The following is a 26,586-nucleotide window of genomic DNA, read 5'->3' as shown; positions in this document are numbered from 1 at the left end:
GGGACGTTTTGGCTTGCTCTCCTTTTGGCTTACCTTTGGTCTTGCGCTATGGACTGGAAGCCTACAAAGAGCTGGAGCGCATTAGGTGTGCTCCTGGGGCACAAGTTCTGGGTCCCGCTCATCGCAGAGGAACCCAGTTCCCACCCTCTGAGGCTGCTCTGCAGGGTGAAACGGAGCACGACAACTGGGCCAATCCAGAGGTGTATCTCAGAAACACGCCATTGATGGGAGTGAAAAGACTCATGGAAATGCTCAAAGAGAAAGTGCCCCTGCCGTTTCCTTCCACTACTGCCACAGTCCTCTCTCAGCTGATCTGTGTGACCCCTGGCTACCTGGGCAAGGCTACAATTAGCCATCTCCATACACACACCTCGGTGTTTCCAGGCAGTGCCTCTTGCTGCACTGTGCACTCTGAGCCATGCTTCTCTGTCACAGTCCCCACTGTGAGGACGCTCTCTTGGGATCCCTTTGCCCAAGGAAGCTTCAAAATTCAACCCAGAAGAAAGGGTTCTCTGAACCAGGAGGTGCATTTCCCCATCTTCCCATCTCTGTTCCCCACAGACTCTGCTGCAGGCAGCACAGACCCCATTGGTGCGGCTGAACCTGGCAGCCTGGCAACACTCTTCTTAAAGCAGCCCAGGATATCCTCAGCCTTTGTTGTGGCAAGGACACACTGCTGGCTCATAGTCAACTCGGTGTCCACCAGGACCCCCAGGTCCTTTTCTGCCAAGCTGCTTTCCAGCCGGTCAGCCCTCAGCCTCTACTGGTGTATGGAGTTACTCATCCCAATATGAAAGACGTTGCAATTCTGTCACGAATGAGTGGTTTAGAGGCTGCTTAAAGAATCACCGTCAAAGGTATTAGCAGAAAGTGATTTAATAGAAATTTATAAAAGTGCCACTTAACGGAGTTCGATGGCAAGGTTTCCCTCTATCGCTTACTACATGGATGAAGCATACAAAGGAAAATCGAGTTAGAATTCAGCTAGAATGCTTTATACAGAGACCGAGGATGAAAAAGGGTAAGGGACACCCTCCCGTTGAGTCACGAGGTTCAGAGAAGACCCCCTTGCTTTCTAAACTCCTCACGCAGCTTAGGTGTGTCTGGATCCACTCCTAGTCCCAGACTTGCTCAACGGTTTATATCTGAGGGATTATATGTGTTTAGCAGCAGCCTAAGGCTCATTCACATTTTCAAGCTGATCACAAGATTTTAGTAGCAATTAATCATTTACTAATTTAACATTTACAAAGTAAGTTAGTGGAGTCTACTACAATCACTACAGTGACTTAGTTACAGAATACGCTTACTATCAGTTCACACACACACACACACACACAGAGACACAAAGATAGATAAATACACATAGGTATACCTGTTAAAAATTCCCCTCGAGTCCAGTGAGACATTCACGTCAAATGTCTCGGCATTTCTCAACGGGCGAGGGGTTGAGCCTCGAGGACTGTTTCAGCCCAGGTACTGCCGTCAGTCGGCGACGGTCCTCCTAATATTGCAAACGCGAGAGGTCGCGAGCTCTGAGAGGCGTCCCACTCAGAGGGAGATGCTGGGAGCAGCCCACTGCGGTCCAGGAGGGCTCAAAGGGTCTCACTTGGGATCCCTGTTTATAGGTTTGCAAGATGACTGGCTTTAGTCATCCATAAAGGTTCTCAAGGTTTCAGTAACAGTGGTATCCTTCCACTCGAGCTATGACTCAGACAAGGGTATCAGGGGATAACGAATTATCCCCGCTCTCGTCTCCCACCTGGGCCAGGCAGTAGGAGTTCCTGCTACGGTCAGTACATTCCCCAACCTCAGCTATGCAGAGTTCCTGATACGGTCAAGGGACGCTTCACCGCCTCACTCATTACACCAAGGCCAAGTTTTAACGGGAGTTTCTGAGATCATGGAGCGGCCCAGGAGAGGGGGGAGGGGTGGGAATGCACCACCACAACTTCCCCTTGTTGAACTTCAGGAGCTTCCTGTCAGTCCATTTCTCCAGCCCATCCAGGTCCCTCTGAATGGTGGCACACTCATCTGGTCTGTCAACCACGTCTCTGCTTTTGTATCATCTGCAAACTTGCTGAGGGTGCACTCGGTCCTGGTGTCTGATGACGATGTTCAACAGTATTAGCCACAGCGTTGACCCCGGGGGTATGCCACTGGTGACTGGCCTCCAGGTGGACTCAGGGCCACAATCCTTGAGTCGAGCCATTCAGCCAGTTTTAAATCCATCTCACTGCTTTTCTAGCCAATAGTCATCCGTCTGTCTAAGCGGGTGTTGCAGAAGACAGTCTCAATATCCCTTCTGAAGTTGAGCTAAATGACATCCTATGCTCTCTCCTCATCCACCAAGCCACTCATTTTACCAAAGACGGCTATAAGGTTGGTCAGATGCAATTTGCCCTTTGTAAATCCATGCCGAGTACTCCCAGTCTTCTCCCTTCCTGCCCTTCCTGTGTTCAGAAGTGGTTCCCGGAGTTATTTGCTCCATCACCTTTCCTGGGATGGAGGTGACTGGCCAGCCTGTAGTTCCCTAAATCCTCTTTCTCGTCTTTCTTGAAGATAGGGGCAACAGTTCTTCCAGACCTCAGGAACCTGCCCTGATCATCATGACTTTGCAGAGATTATCAAGAGTGCCCTTGCAGTGACACCAGTCAGCTCCCTCAGCCCTTGTGGGTGCATCCCATCAGGTCCATGGACTTACCTATGTCCCGGTTGCTTAAACATTCCCCATCCTGATTCTCTGCACCAAGGATAAGTCCGCCTTGCCCTGGGCTCTCCCATTGGTCTCAGGGAACTGCAATTGCTGAAGGCCAGTCTTACCAGTGAAGACCGAGGTGAAGGTGACATTCAGTACTTCGGTCTTCTGCATGTCCTTTGTGACCCGGTCCCTACTCCCATTCAGCAGCAGGACCAATCTTCTGTATTGTTCGTTCTGCTGCGGATGTACCTATAGAAGCCTTTCTTGTTGCCCCTCACTCACATCCCTTGCCAGATTCAACTCCAAGAGGGCTTTGGCTTTCGATCCCTGCACACTCGGACAGCATCTCTGTATTCTTCCCAAGCCGCTGTCCCGTGCTTCCATCTCCTGCATGCTTCCTTTTCAAGTTTGAATTTTGTCAGGGCTCTTTGTTCACCCATGGAAGCCTCCTGCCACCTTCACCTTTCTACCTGCTCATCAGCATGGACAGTTTTTGAGCTTGGAGGAGGTAAAAAAAAGTTTTTTCTTCTGTTTGCAAAGTCCCGAAGTGCCAAGTCCAGCACCTGGGGAGGTATAACCCCGTGCGCCAGTACATGCTGGAGGCAGGCCATCTGGAGAGCAACATTTGAAGCCTCCTGCGAGGCTGCAGCTGGAATGGGGGTAGTCGGGATTGTGTCTCAGCTGGAGGCTGGTCCTGGCACAGGGCTGCACTGCAGAGCACTGCCCTTTCAGTGTCTCTGCGTCCACAGGTGGGTCAATGGAGAGGAGCAAATTCCTCCTCCTGCGCCGCCTCTGCCACCCTGTGCAACGCTCCTGTGTGTGTCACATCTGTCCCCGACTGCAGCAGCGGGAGCAGGGAAGGGGCCAGGCAAGTGCCTCCCTTGGGCGAGGTGTCCCAGGCTCTGATGGCAGGGTGGGTGGTGATGGGGACACAGGACGGGAAAGAGGGGCTCCTGGGCTTGGAGTGCCCGCAAACCCTCACCCAGGCACGGGGACTCCCCCTGCACCCCTCTGCCCGCCAGCATCCCTGGGGTGGGGTGAAGGATGGCTTCCCCTCTCCCGGGGGGTGGGGTGTGGGCTGGCTGAGGGACCCTCCCCTTCCCGCAGCACCAGGGACTGTCCCCACCCTGCGCTGTGCCCCAGGACTCCTCTACCCAAGGGCTCTGCAGCGCAGCAGGCGAGTGCGCTCGGCCGACAACCAAAAGCTTGGTGGTTCAGCCCCCCGGGAAGGGGCTGTGCTCCAGGCAGTGTGGCCAGGAGGGCTGCGCTGGCTGGTGGTCTGGATCTGTCCCAGCTGAGCACCTGCCTGGCAGAGGGGCTGGGGGGAGCCAAAGCTGGACCACATTGACCGTGATCTCCTGGAGTGCGACGATGGTTGAGAGGATGGACTGCTCATCTCTTCTGCTCTGCGCACGCGGGCGCCAACGCCATCCTCACCGGTGATTCTTCTCTTTCTGCCTCAAAAACAACTGAGAAGGAGTCTTTTGGAGCAGTGGCAGTCTTGCATTCACTTCCCTGCAGACAAGCATCTTCAAGCCCATTCTTAAAGCTGGCAAGACAATGCCCAAGCTGGGACGGACATGCCCGTCCTCTCCTCCCTCCTCGCACTTGCGCTCGGTCACAGCAAAACCCAAACTTCTCCAGCAGTGCCTCCCTGGGGGGCCAGCTACGGGACAGCAGGTCTGCCGGAGGCTGGGACGTGCGTGTGGCTGTGGGATTCTGGCCAGTCTGAGCGTATGCTTTGGCCTCGTGGGTTCACTGAGGAGGGAGAGAGGGATGCCCTGGGTCACTGTCCTGGTCGAGCTCATGCTGGAGAGCCACGTTCACCTGCAAGAGGGGCTGCGGGAGGACCCAAGGAGCTGCTCGTGTCTGCATGAGCAGGATGTTCTCCTGCTGTGCGGGGACAGGGGGCTGCAAAGGGCTGCGGCTGGGATGGACAGTGCAGGCTGGTGGGTGGCTAGCTTATGGGTTTGGGAATGGTTGGGGTGCTTGTGCTGTGAGCTCTTGGTCCAATGTGGAGGGGACAGAGAACACAGAAGTCTGGGTGCGATGTGCAGGAATGACAAAGGAATGTGAATTTGGAGAGGAAAAATGACTGCCAGTCTCTGAGCTGGGGCTGTTCTGAAGTCACAGGGTCATGGCCCGTAGCTGTCCCTGCTACGCCCTGAGGAGTCACTGCTGCCACCTCTATGCCACCTTGGCTCTTTCAGTGGGAAGGAGCTGGTGCAGAGGGCTCTTCACTGCGGGTCTGTCCATGCCGTTTTGCTCCCTGCTGATGCCCAGAGAAAAGCACGTATTTCATCCAACATTGCAGCGGGGAGCAAAGGGGCCAAGAAACTCCGCTCAGGAAAGCAGGTGACTAAGCAAGGCTGGTGCTGCGGAGGAGGTGGGAGCTGGGTCTGGGCACCCAGGCAGAGGTGAGGGAGTTGTGCACGTGGGGCAGCAGAGTGGAATGTCAAGGGATGTCAGGAGCTGCCTCCACCTCCAGCAAATCCGGCCCAGGATCCCCCCGGGGACCTGGGCTCTCTGCCCAGTATGAGGGACACGGCTGCTGCTTTCCCCTTTGTGGGTTCAACCAGCAGCAAAGCTGAGCTCGTGTTCCAGAGACACACAGGACACAAACAGACACACAGCCTGCCACAGCCAAGACACTGCTGCCAGCAGCCCCCACGCACAGGACCCCCATCACGCGCCAGCACCACAGACAGACGGTCACTCATGCAGGAACACACACGGTCCCCTGAGCACCAGCATGGCCCCTCTGCCACCCGGGACCCCTGCCCGGACGCTCTCCCTCTGACCCACCCCATGGCTTCCCAACTTGCCGGCTGGTCCAGCTCGGCGCTCACTGCAAACACGCGGCACTCGCACACCCGTCCCATGGGCACCCCACATTTGCGGGTCCCCCCGGGTACCACCACAGACCCCTGCCCACCTGATACCCCAGCCCAGACCCAAGGCCCACCTGCTCCCGACTGGTCCAGCCTGGTTTGCTGGTGAACACCCACGCACACCCCACGCACAGCCGCTTTGGGGGGATACATACCCTCGCCCCCCCAGCAGCTGGCACCAGGCACATACGCTGTGACCCACGGAACTGCTCCAGCCGCTGGTGCGGAGCCCCTCACTCACCCCCATGAAGGGGAAACTCAAATTGCCACTGCCCAGCAATGACACCTGGTGACCAAGGAGCGATCTGGCAGGGAGGGCAGGAAGGCGTTAAGCTGTCAGAGAGCAGGAGCCAGGGAGAGAGCAACACCAGGTCCCAGAGATTCCCTGGCTGGTGAGATGGGACATGCTGCAGGATAGACTCGTGAGGGTCCTGCAATGGGGGTGCTCAGGGGCCACTCCCAGCAGCCGAACTGGGCTGGGGATGGACCCACGGCCGGTGCTCACAGGATGGGCACTGGCTCTGGCATGGTGAAGGAACTGGCTCCTGCCCCGTCGGTGCCGAATCCCTGCCGAAGTGCTTGCGGCAGTAGGACTCTGCCCCACGCGTGGCCCATCGCATGTCTGTGTTTAAGCACAAATGTGTGTTTAATTCGCCTCAAGGGGCACAAGAAAAACTCCCCAACATCAGTCCCCCCGGTAGCTGGTTTTGGGGACACACACCATTCCCACCGCACTGGCTAGAGGCCCAGACCCCCACTGGGTCCAGTAGCAGCACTGGGACCCCCACCGGCTCCAGTATCTGACACTACAGGCTGTGGGGTGCCCACATCCCTGGTCTCATTCCTATGGCTGGCCACAAATCCATGCACACTGCTCTTGGCAGTAGCTGGCACTTAATCCTTGCAAAACACACACACACACTCCACCCCCACACCATCCCAAGAGAGCGAGATTAACAGAGAGAGAGTTAAGAAAGGATTTGTTATATTATAATTAGGATTATTATTATTAGGTTTTATTAACTTACTATTATGAAGGTTAATGGGATCACCAGGAGTGGTTAACGCAATGGCCAGGAGATGGTTATCAGTGTCTCCTGGAGCTTGTCCTTGCAGATGACCCTGCCAAGGGCTCCCTTCCTCCCCACTCCTCCACCAGTTTGCACAGTCCCACAGACCCCCTCCTACACTCCAGACCCTCCAATTTGCATCCTGATTAAACCTGATTGCTTGCCTGCAGTCCCTTGACAGCCCATCAGTCAGTGCCACTGCCAAGGTGTGGTCTCCCTACTGCCTCCCTTATCACTTGTTGGTCAGGTCAGTGTCTCTGCACCTTCTTCTTCATGACTTCCTACTTTTCTTATTTCTGCTTCTGCATCTGGGCAGATGCCCTTAAAGCAACATGCCCCTACACACACCACCAAGGAGGACAAACAGGAGCGACAGGAGGGTCTCTGCAGAGACCCTGTGGAGGGGAGACCCCTACCCCTGTGGTGCAGGACAGGAGGTACAACTAGAGACTACCCCCAGAGGAGCACTGGACCAAAGACAAGCCCCCCGACAGCGGGAGGGGATGGAAACTGGTGACTTTCGGCACAGAAGGAAGGCTCCTTCTACTCCTGCAGAGCTGCAGGTGCATGGAAAGTGCAGCCCCTGGAAAGAGGTGAGGAGGAGCCAGGCCCATCGGGGAGACATCAGAGCCAGCTGAGCCTGAACAGCCCATGGCACAGGACAGGCTGGGGGTGACTGTGCTGCAGAAGCAGCTTTGCAGAAAAGGACATGGAAGTCCTTGTGAACAAGACATCGAACTAGATTCATCAGTATGTCCTTGCAGCCGAGAACGGCAAGAGCATCCTGGGCTGCATAAGCAGGATTGCGGGCAGCAGGACCAGAGAAGGGACTCTTCTCTCCTCAACCTTTCTGAGGAGAACACACCTCTGAGACACTGTCCCTGGTAATGGTCTCCAGGGTGAGGGCAGCAGGGAGTCAGTAAAAGGACTAAGGAGCTGCAGTACAGTACGCAGAAGAGGCTGTGCCCTCGGCACTGGGAAGGCCGAGGAGGAGGGCTGGGGCAGGCCAGAAGGACACAGATTGCTTTGCGGAGAGAGGGTGCAAGACTACTGCAAAAGCCCTGGGCTGAACCAGGGACCTTCAGCCTAAAGCCCTTCCAGCTGAGCTGCTTCAGCCTCCCTCTGCAAGTTGTTCTCCAGGGGCAGTCACAGCAGGTCACAGGCTGGCACACAGGAGGTGTGCTCCTCAGGGAGCTTCCTGAGGGAAGCTGGGAACCCCCGGCTTAGGCAGAGGGGAGGTGGCCTCTCCCTGCACACTCCTCCCATGCTGGCCATGCTACGAGCCCACCTCACCACCCCACCTCAGCCCGCTCCTGGGAGCCCTCCAAGAGTGTTGCTGGAGCTGCCTCAGCTCAGGAGCTGCCTGGCAGCGGGAGGTTCAGCATTCCCAGAGCCCCGGCGGTGCTGGGAGCAGGGGCAGAAGCTGTGACATCAGGGCAACACAGCAGGAGGAGCTGGGACATTGGGGCGAGCAGCACAGAGCTCCCAGCTTGTGCCCAGCCCACTGGCTTACAGCCATGCTGGCCAGAGCAGATCGGATCTGAAGCTGCAAGGGTTTCCCTTGCGAGGTTTCCCTGGCTGTGCCTAAGGGTGAGTCATGCAGGAGCAACTGGTAGTAAAGAAGAATAAAGGGGCTTGATCACCATGGAGTAGAGAGATGGAGAAGGCAGGTAGGCAAGCAGGCACACACATAGGCAAGTGCATGCACACGCACGCACACAGGCCAGCCAGCCAGCCAGCAGGCAGGCAAGCAAACAGGCAGGCAGGCAAGAAAAGCAAAGTAAGCCAGCGAACCGGCACTGGGGACCCAGACCCCACTCACCACCAGACTGAAGGTATAATCGTCCCTTTGCTCACACCAGAAAGCTGCTCTTTGTCCTCAGCCAGTCATCCATACTGGAAGTTCCCCCAGGCTGTAACTAGGAAATCGTCCAGACGCAGAGGGAGCCCCTTCTAGGGAGATGGACCCTGTTGAGTGAAATCGAGTTGCCAAATTAGCAAAGGACTGACTGAAGGCAGGATTCCTTGTCTGCAGTAGGAATCCCGTTTCACCAGCAAGTGTTTTTGAGGGATCCTATAACAAAACGCATGCACTTATACATTCATGCTCCTGCATGTTATTTCTGTCAAATAAGGCTCTGAATTTATGAATATCGTGACCTCTGTGTGTGTCTCATTGGCAACTTGGCCCTTAGCCTGCCCGCTCGCTGCCTTTGGCCTTAGCGAGCCCAAGTGTGTGGGCACCATTTGAACTGATTTCCCCAAATCACTTTCCTTTTTGCACTTTTTACTGCTTGCTTGACAGAGTAGATTTTTTTTTCTGTTGTGTTGGTCTGAGCTTATCCAGGGTTGGCCAGATTGCTGGATATGTGTCTCAAGAAATATTTATGTGCCAGGAAAAGAGACAATTACCCCGCTAGGTCTGTGGGTTTTGAGAATTTGCCTTAACCCCTCATCCTCTGGTGTCTTTGAGTCCTGCCCTAAATTGCACTGGGTGGCACCTGGCAATGGGCTGTCCGGAGTCTGGATCACTGGTTGTTTTTTAGCGCCTGGACTGACTGCAGTAAATTCGTAGCATGGACTCTCCTGCCCCCATACTGTACAGGAACCACAGCAAGTGCAATGTGTTGGCAGCTCTCACTCTCCACACAGACACTGTTTGACAAATTAACCAATTTTATTCTGCTGCCCCAAACCTGGGAGACAAGCCCTGCAGCAAAAGGGGAAGGCTTGTGAGGGAGGGTGGTCGCTGCAAGGACCAGAAATACAGCTGACTGCCTGGGTCTCTGGGGGCTCAGAAGCAACTGAACTGGGGAAGAAAGGAAATCTGGAATTAGCTCTTACAAAAAACACATTTGAAACTCCTTTTAAGTTGGCCTGTTGGAGCAACAAAATTCTTGACAGTGTATGTTTGTGTAAAGGCAGTGTGGAAAGTGCAGAAACAAAACAGACCAGCAGCTATGACTAACAGGATGCTACTAAACTCCCTAAGTGGGTAATTAAACAAGGGAAAAGATCCTGGAGGACTGGCTGCTTTAAAGGAGCAGAACCCATCTCTGCAGGCTGTGAGGCTTATGTCAGTCACTGCAAATGGGCAAAATTGAAAGGCAGTAAAAAGGCAGATTGTGCCATTTGGACTCTGTGCTATGCCTCACGGGAGTCACAGGGTCTGCTAACAGAAAAAGATGGGGAGGTAAAGAAGTGTCAAAAAGAAACCCAGAAAATCAAGGAGGAGGTAATTCCCAAATCAGCAGAACAAAACACCATCTTAATCAGAAGAGAGAAAGATCTTCGGGCCCACAGACAAAGCTTCAATTTACCAGTTTACAAATTACACAACTAGAGATGGAAGTTGCAAAAGAACAAGATTTAGAAATAATAAAGCCACTACGATAGGTCAGGATCAAGGAAACGCAATCACTGCAGATATAAGAGAAAAACTTCACTTGCACGAAGGGTTAATAGCTGCTGTGAAGGCGGAAGAAATTCCTGATGTTTTCCTAAACCCTGAACCTTCTCCCACGAGAATTTGTTCTGAAACTTGCAAAGGTATACTGCCTGAAGTTCCTTTCTGTGGTTAAGTGGAGGGACTCCACCCCATTAACCCAACAGTAACCTGACAGGTTGAAAGGACAGGGAATAGAAGAGCGAATATTCAGGAACAGTAAGGGCAACGTTCATTTGGTAGAAGCCCCGTGAGGCTGAGGCCATCACAGACCAGTTAGGTCCCTTAAATAAAAGTGCTGTAACTGACTTGAGGACCAGCCCCAAGAAGTGAGGCCCAGGCTCAACACCTTCTCTGCCTGGAAGGTCTAAACCAGCTCTTCCCTCCTCTCCCAGGAGGCCCCCAGCGACAAGGGCATCTGTCCTGGCAAAGGGCTTTCATTGGAAGAGAGATGCCCTGGATGCAGGGACCAACACGAAACCCCTAGCTCCTGAGCTGTAATCTTCAGGCCCCTCCAACATTCCCAGGCTGCAAATGGCAGAGTTCACATCGTACCAAGGCAAGCGCCACGCCAGCCCGTGGACTCGGTGTAATTCAACAAAATACAGCTCTGTGTGTGCCTTCCTGGCTGACAGTCACCTGTACCTCTCCTTCCAGCCCATCAGATGGCTCTTCTCTCCACAGCTAAGCAGAGAGAAGAAAGATGCAAAGTGCAAGGCACGAGGAGAAAGGCAGAGAAATACTGCAGACTATTTCAGGCCACACATTTTTGGATGTGCTTTTGACAGCCCTTCCGTGCTTGCCATGATGTGACATAGATCCCCGTGTCCGAACAGGGTCCCATATGCAGCATGAGACTGAGTCTGGTGGCATCAAGACTGGGGGCGAGCCAGAACTCACTAAGAGGTTTGAAAAGGGGCAAAAAAACATTGCAGGGATCCGTTTGCACTCAGGTGCTCAGGGCTTCTACACCCCATCTTTTCATCCTATTATGAGTGCCTGACAGTGACCATGTGGATGGAAGGGGCGTCTGAACCAAGGCCAGTGTGGTTTGCTGACAGGGAAATGTGGCTGCGGTAGCAGTGACACCTCCTCTCTCTCATTCTGGCTGAAACCCCTCCTGCCTCTCTCCTCCCTCAGCCCCTCCATGCCTGCTCCCACTTGCAGCCAAAGCCTCTTCAGCTCCAAGCGAGAGTTGGGCATTTGCCCGGGGCTGTAGAGAACTGTTTGGTGCCAGGGTCTAACCCAGGTCAATCCCTTGTCAAAAAAAGTCACAGGATGTCACATCCCACCCAGTGCCTCTGAGACTGGGATTCTGAAATCTCAGTAGGTCACTGCCACTTAACTGTCCTCAGCTTCTCCTGGACCTGGCACACATTCTGTCTGTCATGTCCCCATCATCTCATTGCTCTTTTCTCCCCCTCCTGTGCAAAGGAAGTTAACTTACACAGTCACATCATCTGATGCCTGGTGGGACTCAAGGACTTCCTGAACACTTGGCTTTTCCTCAGCCAGCTTCTCACCAGTCTTTTCTTTCCCAGCTCGGGGTACGAATGAGAGTGACCAACCCAAGTGGTTGGGTTTCAGTTCTTCACTGAACCTGCACAGCAATTTGACATATTTTAGCCCTGCTTCCAAGCTCACTGAGGTGCTCTGCACATGCACCACTAGGGCAGCCAGTGCCTAAAGATGCTGCGCTGTCACCCCCAGATCTGGTGTGGCCTCAGGGCCCCACCACTGGCAGGGACGCTAGAGACCTAGCTGGAGAACCAGGAGACCCACTTCAGCACAGCCCTCAGGCATGTCCCAGCCTCACAAAAGAGGCATCACAAACTGTCCTCAAGCTTGACTCCCTTCTGAGCAACTCCTCCAACAAAAGAGCCATTTGCAGTGCATGCCGGGGCACAGAGCATTCAGAACTACCAGCTGCAGCTGGGAGCATTGGACTGCCCCAAGATTTTCTTACCTTAGGAGTTACTGGAAATTTCCCATCGTAGGGAAGCAGTGTCACATCTTGTACCTTGTACTACCTGAGGCACTGCACGTAGCCTTGGCTCCAGTCCCCTGCCTGTGATCAGCTCTTCCACTACCCATCTTGCCCACTCCTCTTCCCAGGTGGGCTTCACAGGTCCTACAGGCCTCACAAATGGCTTTCTAGCTGCCATCTCAAACTTGCACATGGAAAGAGGGAAAAAACACCAGTCTGAAGGAAAGGCACTACATTTCCTTTGCACCTTGTGTTAATAATTGGGACACGGTGACACTTGGGAGTTACTGTAACACCCATCCTTTTCCAAAGTAGAAGCAGCAGAATATGCCAGATCCTGAGGACTGCATTAGGAAGCTGAGTGAAGACCTCCAGTGCCTGGAGGGGCATAAGCTTCTCATCAGGCTTTCCTTCCTGTGAGAAAGCTTATTCTAACCCAAAGCCTCCGTGTTGCTATTGGAGATCATCTTCCATCTCCTGTTCATGCTCATGTCCAGGCAGAACAGACTAGTCTTCTTTCCTCCAGCTTTCCAGCACATTTTAATTCCAGTCTTGCCCTCCAAGAAGTCTAATGGGAAAAAACACAGGAGACCCATCCTTTTCTTTGCCCTTTTCCTTGAACATTTGGGGATGGGATCCCAGGCTGCATGGATCTTTCATTGAATCCAGTACAGTTATTCCCAAGTCATCTGAATCCTTGCCCTGGTTCTAGCTGGGACAGAGTTAACTTTCTTCCTAGTAGCTTGGGGGGTGTGCTGCGTTTTGGGTTTTGTATGAGAGGAACGTTGATGGCCCATTGATGCTTTGGTTGTTGCTAGGCGGTGCTTGCACTGGGGACTTTTTTTTTTTGGCCTCCCATGCTCTGCCAAGTGCAGGGGAAGCTGGGGCGGGGGGCGCATAGCCAGGGCAGTTGACCCAGCTGGCCAATGGGGTATTCTACACCATGTGACATCATGCTCAGTATAAAAACCAGGGGTGGGGTGGGGAGGGCTCGCTCCCCATTCGCGACACGTGGTCAGTGGGTCAGTGAGCAGTTGCATTGTGCACCACCTGCTTTGTATATTCTGTTATTGTTGTTGTTATCATTATTATTACTGTTCTACTTAATTTTATTTCAATTATTAAATTGTTTTTATCTCAACCTGCAAGTTTTTCTACTCATGCCCTCCCGATTCTCGCCCCCCATCCTACCGGAACGGGGCAGGGGCGGCGGGGGTGAGCAAGCGGCTGCGTGGTGTTTATTTGCTGGCTGGAGTTAAACCACAACAATCCTAGAGAAGAAACAGTGCAGAAACAGAACTGGCTTTACCAGGATTGTTCACATGCCTAGAAAGGTCGTGGCAGGCCAATAGAAATCCTTTCACTTGTACTTTGCTAGGGTTTTGAAAGAACAAGAAGTACCACTGGAGAAAACAAAAACTTACCCCAAGAAGAGCTTCTGCCAGCTGCTCGGTCTCATTCAGCCTTTGCAGAAACTTCTTGTAAAATCTATTTTCACATCTTTTCCTAGAATAACCAGCATGCCAATGTCCTTCAAAACAAGGGCAACCCTCTTCCGACTCTGGAGGCAGTGAGAGAATAGGTGCATGGTCTCTTCTATGCAAAGCCTCTACTGTGTTCTGAGAAACTGCGATGTTCCAGGCTATCCAAGCATATTTAATGGACTCAGCTTGCTTCTGACCTAGGAAGCAACAACAGAGGAGCACAGTCACTAACAGAGAAGTTCAGCAGGCTAAAAGAGAGGGCCAGGAGCTTTGAGTTCTTCCAGCAAGACAGTGCTACAGAGCTGTCTTCTTCAATCCTCCAATAAAGTTTATGAAGGTGGTTGATGTCATCTCTCCCTAGGAGAAGTTCAAGGCACTCTGTAACCTGATGCAGTGCCAAGTGTATAGCAATGCTTTTTTTCCCAACAGAAACAGAAGGAAAGAAAAGGTCCTAGTGATCTGGTATGAACATGAGGGAGGATGGCAGGACAAGCGGGGAAAGAGGACCAGTTCCCTTGAGAAGAGAGCAGGTGCAGGTCAGTGTAATTGTGTCCACACTCAGGGTACTCCAGGTTTGAAGAAACTTAGTCGTGCCACATCACATGGATATAATGATAAAGGAGACACAAGGGCGCCACAACAGCCCTTAAGATCTTTCTGGCCACTGCCAGGACCCTCAGCATTGGTCAGCAAACACCCCACATTGCCAGAGGCCTGTCCCTGAGGGATGCCAAGCTGATGTTCACATCACAGATACAATGGAGTCATTTGAAAGGAAAGTCAAACTCCAAGCACAGCTCTGAGCTCCTGGTGAGCCCCACAGGACCACCGATGTCACACTACAGCTGCAGTGCTAGCAGCACTGACCAGCAATCACAGCACATCTGGACTCTGATGGGTTTTCCCACCCCCTACTGGTCCCACCTCTGTTTCAAGGCTCTCTACAGCTGGCTTCAATACTCTTCTAAGAAGGAGAAGAGCAAGAGCCAGCATGAATGCCGGTGTTTGCCTTTAGAAGGTCTGGTGGGGCATAAACATATGCCAACCGCTTTAACTAATTCAATTAGAAGCAGTAGCCCCAATACAGCTGGTGCTATTAGAGTAAGGGGGGGGGGGGGGGGGCGGTGGGGGGGGAGGGCGAGGGGGGAAAGAGAGCAAGCATAATTTCAATCTGCATTAAGAAGTCATGATAATTGAAAAAAAAAAAAAAATGAAGCCGTTCTCAGGACCTGGTGAAGGAGTTCCAGATTTCTAAGAGTCAGTGCGAAACAGCAATTACCCACAGCCCAGAGGCGTCACAAGGGGAAGCAGAAGTTTCAGTGTCTTCCTACCAGCAACGTGGCAAGAAGACATTCTTAGCCTACAGTCAGTGAGGCCATGAACCTCTACAGTATACTTGGAAAGATGAAACGTGGGTCTGCAGACAGTCAGAAAACCCTACAGAAAGCCCAGGGGCTGCTGGGGCTGGCCCCTCCTCCACAAAGCTCTGCCCCCCCCCAAGGCCCCACCCTCTGAGGATCCAGGCTCCCCTCCCTCCCTGGGACCCTGGCATCCCAAGCAGCTGGAACCAGCCCAATAAAGCGAGCAGGTGGCAGTGGTGGTGTTCTGCGTGATGGTGTGATGTCATAGTAATGCAGGGCCTGGGGTAGTGATGTCAGAGGTGGCAGCACTTGGAATCATGGCTGCGTAACTGTTAACTCCCCAGTGGGGCAGAGTACTGGGTGCTGTGATGTCATAGTGATGAGGGCAACAGGGGCAATACTGTCATAGCCCCGGGGGTGTTGGGAACTCTGTGGTCATCAGCCATTGGGTACCGGTACAAGTGATGTCACAGCAACGCGAGGGGCTGCGGTGCTGTAGCCCAGAGGACCTGGGTACCGCGAGGTCAGGCCTAGGTCGGTATGGGGCAGCCTGTGGTTTCGCAGTGGCACAGCGACCCTGTATCGTGTAACCGGGCAGAAGTGACCTCATAATACACGACCTTGTGTGCTTGCCTCTGGCCTATCCAATACTGGGGTGGGGGGTGCCAGGGGAGCATCAGGCCAAATCTGGTAGCCCACGGGAGCCCTGGCCCCTCTCCCACGTGGTCTCCCTCGCTCCGATCTCCCCAGTTGCTGCCCCACGGACCCCCATGACCCGTGGGCTGGCTCCGGGCACTGCGCTCATTAGGAAGGGGTTCAATAAGCAGTTAGGATGGACTGCACTGGTCACGCTTAGGGCATGGCGTGACCAACAAGCAAGCTATTTTCATGTGATGGACCCTTTTTATCCCTCTATTTCCCCCTACTTGTTCTTCCATGAACCCCCTAGATCCTTCCCTTTGGTTCCTCCCCAAAACATCTTGCGTGATGCCGAGACGTCCTGCTGGGGGACTTCAATCACCCCAACATCTGCTGGAAAAGTACCATGGCGGGCTGTAGGCAATCCAGGAGACTCCTGGAGTGCATTGAGGGTAACTTCTTAAGCCAGATAATAGACAGCCCTACCAGAGGGGATGTGATACTGTACCCGTTGGTCACCAATGCAAGTGAGATAATTGGCGATGTCAAGATTGGAGGCAGCCTGGGCTGCAGTGATCATGCACTGGTAGAGTTCGCAGTCCTGAGGGATATAGGTCAGGCGAAGAGTAAAGTCAGGACCCTGAATTGTAGGAAAGCAAAATGCCAGCCGTTCAACGAGTTAGTCAACAGGATCCCCTGGGAAACTGCCCTCAGGGACAAAGGAGCAGAAGAAAGCTGGCAGATCTTTAAGGACGCTTTCCACAGATTGCAAGAGCTCTCGATCCCCAGCTGTAAGAAATCAGGAAAGGAAGGCAAGAGACTGGCATGGATGAGTTGAGACCTGCTGGTCAAACTAAAGGGCAAGAAGGAAATGCACAGGCAGTGGAAGCAGGGACAGGTATGCTGGGAATAGTATAGGGACGCTGCCCGTTTGCGTAGGGATGGGGTCAGGAAGGCCAAAGCACTGCTGGAGCTGAACTTGGCAAGGGATGCAAAGAGTAATAAGAAGGGCTTCTACGGGGATGTCAGCCAGAAAAGGAAGATCAGAGAAAGTGTACCCCACCTGATGACTGGCAAACTGGTAACAACGGACAAGGAGAAGGCTGAGGTACTCAACAGCTTTTTTGCCTCAGTCTTCACTGGCAACCTCTCTTCTCACACCTCTCGAGTGGATGGACCTCAAGACAGGGACTGGGGGATCAAAGTCCCTCCCACTGTATGAGAAGATCAGGTTTGCGACCACCTAAGGATAAGTCTATGGGACCCGACAAGATGCACCCCAGAGCCCTGAGGGAATTGGCTGATATAGGTGCCAAGCCACTCTCTATGATATTTGAAAAGTCACGGCAGTCAGGTAAAAACCCCGGTGACTGGAAAAAGGGAAACATTGCACCCATTTTTAAAAAGGGTAGAAAGGAGGACCCGGGGAACTACCGACCTGTCAGCCTCACCTCTGTACCTGGGAAGACCATGGAACAGACCGTCCTAGAAGCTATGCTAAGGCACATGGAGGACAGGGAGGTGATTCGACACAGCCAGCATGGCTTCACCAAGGGCAAGTCCTGCCTGACCAACCTAGTGGCCTTCTATGATGGAGTGACTACATCAGTGGACGTGGGAAGGCCTACCAATGTCATCTATCCGGACCTCTGTAAGGCCTTTGACAGGGTCCCCCACAACATCCTTCTCTCTAAACTGGAGAGGTATGGATTTGATGGGTGGACTGTTCAGTGGATGAGGAATTGGTTGGATGGTTGCATCCAGAGGGTGGTAGTCAACGGTTCAATGTCCAGATGGAGATCGGTGACAAGTGGTGTCCCGCAGAGGTCAGTATTGGGACCAGTACTGTTTAATATCTTCATCAATGACATAGATGGGATCGAGTGCACCCTCAGCAAGGTTGCAGACGACACCAAGAAGAGTGGTGCCGTTGACATGCCTGAGGGATGGGGTGCCATGCAGAGGGACCTGGACAAGCTCGAGAAGTGGGCCCATGTGAACCTCATGAGGTTCAACAAGGCCAAGTACAGGGTCCTGCACCTGGGTCAGGGCAACCCCCAGTATCAATACAGGCTGGGGGATGAAGGGATTGAGAGCAGCCCTGCCGAGAAGGACTTGGGGGTACTGGTGGATGAAAGCTGAACAGGAGCTGACAATGTGCACTCGCAGCCCAGAAAGCCAATCATATCCTGGGTTGCACCGAAAGAAGCGTGGCCACAGGTTGAGGAAGTGATTCTCTCCCCGTACTCTGCTCTGGTGAGATCTAACCTGGAGTACTGCGTCCAGCTCTGGAGTCCTCAGCACAGGAAAGACATGGACCTGTTGGAGCGGGTCCAGAGGATGGAACGCCTCTCCTGTGAGGACAGGCTGAGAGAGTTGGGATTGTTCAGCCTGGAGAAGAGAAGGCTCCGTGGAGTCCTTATTGCAGCCTTTCAATACTTAAAGGGGGCTTATAAGAAAAATGGGGACAGACTTTTTAGTAGCACCTGTTGCAACAGGTCAAGGGGGAATGGTTTTAAAAGAGGGTGGATTCAGACTAGATATAAGGAAGAACTTTTTTACAATGAGGGTGGTGAAACACTGGAACAGGTTGCCCAGAGAGGTGATAGATGCTCCATCCCTGGAAAACATTCAAGGTCATGTTGGACAGGGCTCTGAGCAACCTGATCTGGCTGAAGATGTCTCTGCTCATTGCAGGGTGGTTGGACTAGATGGCTTTTAAGGTCCCTTCTGACCCAAACCTACAATTCTGTGATTCTCCACCTCCAGTTTTTGTATAAAAGTTCCAGTTACACAATGTAATTATAAAAGGGTAATGTTTAACTAATATATTACAATAGTAAAATATTTGGAAAAAGATCCTGAAAGATCAGGCAGAGTACTACTGTTTTCCTTAAAAAAAACCACAGAGTACACAAATTGCTTTCTGCAGGCTGGATACAGCCTTTAGGACAATTCTGCATCCAGCCTATGGTTTGATCCTGTATGCTTGTTAGAGACAGGCAGGTTAAGTTTACCACCAAATCTCTACATGAGCATTCGCTAACACTGTTCAACTTTGGGTAGCCAGAGCTGCGTTCAGTTCACGTGAAAGCATCTCCTAGTAACACCCAGTATTAAGCTAAGAACTATACCTCCCCAACGTGTAAATGGAAGAAAACTCAAGCTGTGCTCCCTTCTCCTTACACTGGCTTAGAATTTGTGACAGGAATTTGATTCCACAGTTTGGAAAAGCTCCAAGGTCGCAGCCTAAGGAAACAGGAGTTTCCTGGGTCTCAGAGTAATTCTAGAGCTAAAGCGGTGATAGACATCAACTTTAGATCAGATAATACATGCCAACACTCATCACTGACCCAAGGCAGCAACCTCCTTTTGTCCTACCCAAGGATTTCAAGGCCAACACACTTTCTTCCTAAAACAGGACGCTACCTTATTTATTTTTGACACCATTAATACATTCCTTGAGATCGGACTAGAGATACATTATGCAAGCAATCAAGTGACTGCTTGGAAGCACTGGAGCCTTTTGGGTACTGTTTTTCACCACAGTTGGCACGAGAGGAAAAATAAAAGACAGAATAGATACTGAGAAATTTAATCTACAGTGGAGATAGCTACGGTGAACAAATAAGATTGAGACTAAGTCCTTTTTCTCAGCGGAAAAGTACACACCAAATAAATAAATAAAATGCTCAGACTGGTATAATTTGTAAGTTATACAGAAAAAAAAAGCAGATGTGAGGAACAACTAAGAACTGACTACAACATTTCTTTTATGTAGTACTAAAGTGTAAACACACTACACATATATAAAAAGTATATGTATTACATAAAAGTATAGTTCATATAATCATTACATAATTATTTAAATATATTTTAATATACAGTAATATATATTTCTGTGTGTATAAGTATCTATAAAATCCAAACCTTTACTCTTCCTCTGGCCATATGCATCTTTCACCTCAACATACACCAAGAAGTATTCATAAAATCCAAAAGTGATTATCTACAAAATTCCAGTAAAGTCTGCAGTTAAGAAATATTTTGAGAAGACTGCTACAAAACTCATGAAGAATGCAGACAACATCACCAGTTAAGGAACAATGTTCCCAAATCCGACAACTTTTTTACAAGATGAATCCTAAAGTTTTGCCTGTTACATTTTTTTTTTTCTTCAATACGGTACTGAAATAGTTTTTGCTACTGGTATCCAACAGCACCTGGTTCCTAAGCCTGCAATCATCAAAATCATTAACTAAAAGCGGTTGTTTCAACAACTACCCTGTCACATTTACCTGGATGAGCTGAGGGTCAACAGAAGATGAGGATCGTGACCTGTGCTGGCACTTATTCCACCACATTGGTGCTGACACGGTTTGATGAATACCAGAATTTCGTCTGTCTTCATTCGCTGCAGCCGTCCCACAAGATCCATTGCTGTCTGCCCCCAGGAAACACTGCTCATCCTCAAATACCCTGACAGGCTGCGCTTCTAAGCAGGGCATTATTTTAGTCCTTAATCAGAGAAGCACAGCATCAAAATAGAACAATGAAAATGCCCTAGTTAACATGTACAAAGTTTGCAGTGCATCAAATATTTTCCAACCCATTAACAACTTAGGATGTATGAACCACTCATAAATATGATCTGCATTACGCGTGCCTGTACATATGCACACATACATACAGGCACATGTGCGTGTATCCACCTACACTACTACATTTCCCTCCTCCCCTCTACTTTCTAGTCTAAAAGTATCAAGCTCAATGTCAAGTTAAACACATGCAAGTAGTAAGGCACCAGTTCACTTCAGGTCATCAGTTATTACCTTGGCATCCAAACTAACATGTAAATCCCCACGAGTGTCAAAAATAAAAGTCTAATATTTAATGAAACTTACTGTCAAGTGCCAAAGCTGCCGCAATTGGAAGCTGCACTAGGAAAAGAATTCTCACATGCATATCTATCTATCTCTCCTATTGTTTACCTACACTACCCATAAGCATTATTTTCTTGATGCAGTACTTCAACCCATGTGTTTTCAGCACAGCAACAACAATCATAAGCAATAGTGCCTCCAGTTCTTTTGTGGACACTAAACATAACTGGAACTTTTTTTTCCCCCTCCAGACATAAGCAGTTACTGACATTTTCCACCTCCTGGAACTGGAATCCAAATAAAGCTACAGCCTCCTTGCAGATAAAGGAGCAACAAGTAGTTTGCTCCCCAGGTCTCAGAGTAATTCTAGAGCTAAACTGACCATCTTCAGATTTATGCTCAGATAATTCATGCCAACACCCATCACAGACCCAGGGGAACTAACACAGCAGCTCCCTTTGCACATCCCAGGGGACGCAGGCAAGACAGAAGGAGTTGGGAGCATGCATCCAACCCCTAACTCTCAACATGGGCATGAGGGTTGTTACTCTTAATAAAAGCACAGCTGTGCTGAGGTAAGTCGACACTTACATAATCGCCCTTCAATGTCCCATACGAAGCTACATAGGCCACGTGTTTCTCCAAAAGTAATGTGCTCGGGGCATCAGGTTTTCTTATCGAATCCTTTCACGATGTCACCTTTAAAAAGCACCAACAAAACGGCAGCTCGGCAGCTTTCTGTGCCCAGGGGTAATTCCCACAGCTTGGCAGCGGTGAGCACCTGCTTGGACACAGACCATTCTCTGTCCCCCTGACCGCAGGCACATTCCCGCCTCGCTTCCCGGCCTGGCCGAACCCTCCCGGGGAAAGGGCGCGAAGGAAACCTCCCAACGAGGCTGAAGTGAACCACTGGCTCGCCGCTGTGTTACTGTAAGAGAGTGAAATAAGAACTCTCTAAGACTCGTTTTGGAGTTTTAGAAAGCAGGCATTCTTTAATGCGGCGCCGGGCGCACAGGGGATCGCTCCACCTAGTGTGCGCACCAAATCACCCAACCACAGAAGTTATAGAGAGAAGTTAATAAAATTACTGTTGACATGCATCCTGTGGTACCTAATCCATATACCTTACACTCTGCTATTCCTGAGAATAAGGTATATTTTACTGTATTGGATTTAAAAGATGCATTCTTTTGCATTCCCTTAGAAGAAGAAAGTCAGAAAATATTTGCCTTTGAATGGGAGAGCCCTACCACCAGGAGGAAAATACAGCTTTGCTGGACTGTTACCACAAGGATTCAAGAACAGCCCAACACTGTTTGGTAATATACTCGCTAAAGAACTGGAAGATGGGCAAGGTAAGAATCCTTCTATCGCTTTGTTGCAATATGTGGATGACATCTTGCTCGGAACAAGGACTGAACGTACGTGGGGTTTGTAATTTCTCAAGGAAAAAGAGAATTGAGAGCAGAACGAAAAGCAGCTATTTGGCGAATAGCTCCCCCCCCGATCAAAAAAGAATTGCGAGGGTTTTTAGGAATGGCCAGATGGTGCAGGCTGTGGATACCCAATTTCAGTTTGATTGATATGCTGCTATTAAAGAACCTGGAGAAACTCTGGAGTGGACACCAGAATGCAGAAAGGGGTTCGACTCTATTAAAACTGAGAGCCCCTGCCCTGGGTTTACCGGACTTGACTTTACACGCTACATCCATGAAAGACAACATGTGGCATTGAGGGTCCTGACCCAGACTTTGGGAGATTGGAAAAGGCCAGTAGCCTATTTTTCCCAACAGCTGGATGAAGTAAGTAAAGGATGGCCGGCATGTCTGAGAGCAGTAGCTGTGGTGGTGCTCTTAGTTAAACAAGCTTGGAAATTAACTTTAGGACAACCTAAAGTTTGTACCACCTGCAGTGGTTGCCGTCCTCGAACAAAAGGGCCATCACTGGATTTCTCCTATTCGATTGGCTCAATATCAAGTGGTACTGATTGAACAGGATGATGTAACTTTGAAAACGTCTTCAGCTTTGAATCCCACCACTTTAATACCGATAGATGAAAGAGGAGAACTGGAACATGATTGCTTGCATGTGATGGAACAAGTATACTCTAGCCGACCTAATTTAAAGTATGTGCCACTAATGGATCCAGAAACTGAACTAGAGCGAAAAGCTGGGTATGCTGTGGTAACCCTGCGGGATGAAATTGAAGCCTGAATATTAGCTCCAAATACTTTCCCCCAGAAAGCAGAAATCATTGCTCTAACCCGAGCATTAGAGCTATCTAAAGACAAGAAAGTAAATATATATACAGTTTCTACATACGCATTTGGAGTAGTCCATGTGCATAAAGCCTTTTGGAAAGAACGTGGACTATTGTCTTCACAAGGGACTCCTATTAAATATGGATCAGAAATTTTGAAATTGTTACAAGCTGTCCAAAAGAAGTTGCAATTATACGTTGCAAAGCCCACCAGAAAGGACAAACAGAAGTAGTTAAAAGAAATCAGAAAGCAGATGAAACAGCTAAAAAGATTGCAATGACAGGACAACTAATAAGAGCATTAATCCCTCCAAGAAAAATTCAGTGGGAACCCCCGAAATATTCAGAGGAGGAAGATAAACTTGCTAAATATTTAGAAAGCACAAAGTCAAAGCAAGGTTGATGGGTAACTAGTGACAGGCAGGTTTTAATTACCGCTCCAATGGTACAAGAGATAATGAAGAAAACTCATAATGAGTCACACATGGGAGCAGATGCTTTAGTAGCAAGTGTTAAAAGATATGCTGTAGGACCAAAAATGCAAAAATTAGCCAATATAACTGTACACAATGTCAACGGTGTTGTGCGAACAATCCAAAATTTCAAAAGAAACCTTTAGTCGGAAAAGTGAAAGGAGGTTATTCCCCCGGGGAATACTGGCAATAGATTTTTCTGAGTTACCAAAATGTAACCAGTTTAAGTATTTCTTATTTTTGGTAGGTACTTTCTCTGGGTGGCCTGAAGCTTTCCCGTGTTGCACCAACAAGGCTAGAGAAGTAGTTAAGAGTTTTACTCAAAGAAGTGATTCCAAGGTTTGGTATACTGCAAGGGATATCCTCAAATAATGAGCCTCATTTTATAGCAGAAATAGTCCTAGGAGTAACTAAATTTTTACAGATACAATGGGATTTACATACACCTTGGAGACCCCAATCAAGTGAAAAAGTAGAAAGGATGAATCAGACTCTAAAGAGACAGATTTCAAAGCTGTGTCAAGAAACACAGATGAGGTGGGTAGATGTGCTGCGCATAGCAGAAATGAAAATTCAAATTATTCCTAGAGTTAGGGAAGGGGTAAGCCCTTTTGAAATATTATATAAGAAACCATACCCTACTACTTTAGTTGTTTAAAAAAAAAAAAAGGAGACCAAATGCGTTCAAAAAGGAGAAGTGTAAAAAACCCTATTTGGTGTTATTTACCACTTACACTGCTGTGAAGGTGAAGGGTATAGACTCTTGGATACATTATACTTGTGTAAAGAAAGCTCCGCAAGGAGAATGGACTTCTGAAGAGACAGGACCATTGAGGCTGAAGCTGTCTCGAATCTAATGAATTGCACTTGGAACTTTGACATTGAATTAGATTGTATACAAGGCTTAGTATTTTTTTATTGTGTTTCAGCTACTGCTTTTATCCTTTATTGATATATTTGTGTAAATATACTGATCTTTTAGAATAAGGAATGAAGGAACTAAGGGGGATGATATTCCTTTGTTGTTTTCAGATAGGACTACTCCATGAGGGACCAGGGAATCCATGGGAAAGAAACGTACATATAGACTTGTAACAAAGAACAGTCCAAATCGCTAATAAGTCGGATTGTTGGGTCCGCACTCATTGTCTAGAGCATTCAAAGAAGAGAGTTCCCTTAATTGGGATCCCCGTACCACTTTATGGATAAACATCTCTTTTAATATCAGTAGAGAAATGAAAGAACAAGAACGGATAATTGAGACTCCAACTCCAAGATAAAAATATTGTACATGTGTACAACGGTGTAGCCCCCAAAAGGAATGGACAAAGTCCAGTGCCTAACAAAGACTTTGTTGGAAATTATTCTGATTGCAATAAGACTATAATATCGGAAGTTTAAGCCCTTTTGAATGGCCAGTATCTGAAGGAAGAGGTCGGTATTGGATTTGTGGAAACACGGCCCGTAAGACCTTGTGTCCTGGTTTCCACCAAATTGGTCAGGAATATGTACCTTGGGAGCAGTAGTACCAAAAATTACTGTGGCTGAGAATTTAGAATCTAAAATATGGTTAAGAACATACCTTCGAAGAAGCAAGAGAATTAGAAATAATCCGTTAATAAATAGACCCACAGGGTTTCATTCTTTTGCACGATGGTTTGTCCCATGGTTAGGAGTTAGTGAACTAGAAAAAGCTATAGTAGACATATCTGCTATAATTAAGAAAATCAGGAACAAAACCTATGACGCTATAAAGGCCTTGCAGGAAAAAGTGTCTGAATTGGCAAAAATAACCCTTCAGGATAGAATAGCTTTGGACATAATGTTAACATTTCAAGGAGTATGATGCACAGTGTTAAACACAAACTGCTGCGTATACGTAGATCAAAGTGGTAAAATTTCTACTAATTTAGAAAAATTTTGGAAACCAACAAAATTGTTCCATAAAATACAGAAAAATGACACTTCATATGGATTTGAGGAAACATTCAAATAGTTAACCTCCTGGATTCCCAACCGTAGTCAATGGGTGAAAAAGTTATTATGCATTTTAATGATTGCTATATTGGTTTTTGTTTGTATATATGTAGTAATACAGTGTTTTTGGAAATGTTCTATAATTGGAAACCAAAGCTATGAGAGGGTGAGACTAATATAAGAACTACAGTGAAGTCCCCCTTCTATAGCCTCAAAAGAGTTTGATTTATTTTTGATTAAAAACTAATTATAAGCATTTTTTTATAATTGCAATACGTGTGCTACAAATTCATTTAATGAGCAATATAGCTTTAACAGGGATATAGCTTTTTATATACCCTCAAAAGAAAAGTAGGGATTGATACCAATTACAAAGGAACAGTGAAGAGACATATGATTCTTTGGTTGAAATGATGTAGGTGGGTTAGGAATGCTTTATGAATAGACAGGCCGGACATTCAGTAGATAAAAAGGCCTTGAAACTTTGTATTCTGTGCAAAATAGATGAGGACACTAACCTTGTATCTTGAGTAGAATAGATAAGGGGGTTGTGCCAGCCTAAGCTAGTTTGTGCTAATGAGAATTGTGCTGATTAAGCCAAGGATTAAAACTGAGCACGCGTAAAGACTGAGTTCAACTAAAGGACACTGTGAGGAAGACTATCGACGACCACCAGAGGACCCTGACAGACCACCAATGAATACAAGGCCGCATGCGTCAAAGACTTTTACATGTGTTAATGAATCCCAGGAAAGAACATGAATCCAGAGAGTATTTCCCGGAAATGTAATGAATACGTACATTCTAACTGTATATAACTTCTATGGTTGGGTGATTTGGTGCGCACACTAGGTGGAGCGATCCCCTGTGCGCCCGGCGCCGCATTAAATGCCTGCTTTCTAAAACTCCAGAACGAGTCTTAGAGAGTTCTTACTTCACCGACTGACGGTAACGGCTGACCGCCCCGACCAGTGGGGGGCCGAGACCCCGCCGAGGGCTCCGGGGCCCCCACGGACGCCTCCCCAGGGCCCCCCACCGCCAGGCCCGGCCCGGGCGGGCTCACCCGCCCCGCCGGGCCCCACCGCGCCGCTGGAAGGAGCGAGCGCGGCCGCAGCCCCGGCCCCGCCGCGCGGCAGCAGCACCCACCTCCGCCGCCGCCCGCACCGGAAAGGGCACCCGGCGGCGGGGCGGGCCAAGAGGCGCCTCCCGCCAGGACCCCGCTATGGCTGCCCGCGCCCTTCGCCTGACCCGCGCGGGCGGACTGAAGCGGCGCCGCGGCCGGGCAGGACCCGGCGGTCAGGCGGACGCCCTGCGGCAGGGAAGGACCCCGCCCGGAAGCGGGGTCTGCACGCCGACCGCCGCGGCTCTGTGGAGAAGCCGGTCCTAGAGCTCAGCCCCAGAGCAGGTGAGGGTAA

At 49.7% G+C, this 26,586-nt stretch overlaps 2 long non-coding RNA genes and 2 other non-coding genes across 12 annotated transcripts in view; 1 reads left to right on the top strand and 3 right to left on the bottom strand.

Annotated features, from left to right (window-relative positions):
• Positions 1-858: 858 nt before the first annotated feature.
• LOC142076966 (uncharacterized) lies at positions 859-26,447 on the bottom strand. The gene is made up of 6 exons (XR_012671460.1): positions 26,318-26,447; positions 21,053-21,160; positions 19,877-20,096; positions 13,519-13,775; positions 8,485-8,630; positions 859-4,250 (listed from the first exon to the last, which is right to left on the bottom strand). It is a non-coding gene; the product is annotated as an uncharacterized LOC142076966 (long non-coding RNA).
• Positions 18,848-18,932, bottom strand: LOC142076968 (small nucleolar RNA SNORD45). The gene has a single exon (XR_012671462.1). It is a non-coding gene; the product is annotated as a small nucleolar RNA SNORD45 (small nucleolar RNA).
• LOC142076969 (small nucleolar RNA SNORD45) lies at positions 20,811-20,893 on the bottom strand. The gene has a single exon (XR_012671463.1). It is a non-coding gene; the product is annotated as a small nucleolar RNA SNORD45 (small nucleolar RNA).
• LOC142076965 (uncharacterized) overlaps positions 26,296-26,586 on the top strand; it is a 15,580-nt gene continuing 15,289 nt past the window's right edge. For 2 of the 9 annotated variants that reach the window (XR_012671453.1, XR_012671454.1), the window contains exon 1: positions 26,334-26,576. This is a non-coding gene — a long non-coding RNA (uncharacterized LOC142076965). Of the gene's footprint in view, positions 26,577-26,586 lie in introns of all 9 variants that reach the window. The other 7 variants (XR_012671456.1, XR_012671457.1, XR_012671459.1 and 4 more) reach the window with 7 other exon arrangements.

Source organism: Calonectris borealis, unplaced genomic scaffold (assembly GCF_964195595.1).
Source record: "Calonectris borealis unplaced genomic scaffold, bCalBor7.hap1.2 HAP1_SCAFFOLD_128, whole genome shotgun sequence".
NCBI lineage: Eukaryota > Metazoa > Chordata > Aves > Procellariiformes > Procellariidae > Calonectris > Calonectris borealis.
This window is presented reverse-complemented; position numbering and strand designations above follow the sequence as displayed.